We start from the raw sequence: 844 nt of genomic DNA, 5'->3' as shown, positions 1-844 counted from the left end.
AAAAGTATTTGAAAATACTACAGGACAAAAATAAAAATTAGGCTGGGCACAGTAGCTCATGCCTGTAATCCTAGCATTGTGGCAGGCCAAGGTAAGTGGATTGCTTGAGCTCAGGAGTTCCAGAGCAGTTTCAGCAGACTGAGACCCCCCTCCCCATCATCTCTATAAAAAGAAATAGAAGAAAACTCATGGGAATAGTGGTGCATGCCTTTAATCCCAGCTACTTGAGAGGCTGAGGTAAGAGGATTGCTTGAGCCCAAGAGTTTGAGGTTGCTATGAGTTGTCATGATGCTATGGCAGCACTCTACCCAGGGTGATGGAGTGAGACACTGTCTCAAAAAGAAAAAAAGAAAAAAACTTATTCAAGAAATTGCAGTGGGAAAGAAACAAAAGATACTTAAAATACACATTGTTTTGTAAACAGACAGAAAAATGTGATTTATTTTGCATGCACATTTAGATAATGAAACCATTTCTTAAATGCAAGAAAACTATTGCCACAAAGTAGGATATGGTTATTTTAATGAGTTCACCTTTTTAAGATTCTAGAATCAAATGTGTTTGCTAGATAATTTAAACTTTAAAAGAAGTCTTTAGAAATTCTATCTAAAAATATAAGTTATAAAAAGATACCCATGAGATTAAAGAACAGCTGATTATTTGGAACATATTTCAAATTTAATAAACAGTATTGATGATAATTAAGATGTGCCCTTACATAAATAGAGAAGAAAAATCTTCATGTCAAAAAAGTATAAAAAAGAAATAGCATATCTAAGTGGATATAAATGGAGCTAAACTTTTGGCAAACTGGTCATGAAGTGAACATTCATTAAACTACACA

Source organism: Otolemur garnettii, unplaced genomic scaffold (genome assembly GCF_000181295.1).
Source record: "Otolemur garnettii isolate 467f Iridium unplaced genomic scaffold, OtoGar3 scaffold00041, whole genome shotgun sequence".
In the NCBI taxonomy this organism is placed as follows: Eukaryota; Metazoa; Chordata; class Mammalia; order Primates; family Galagidae; genus Otolemur; species Otolemur garnettii.
This window is presented reverse-complemented; position numbering follows the sequence as displayed.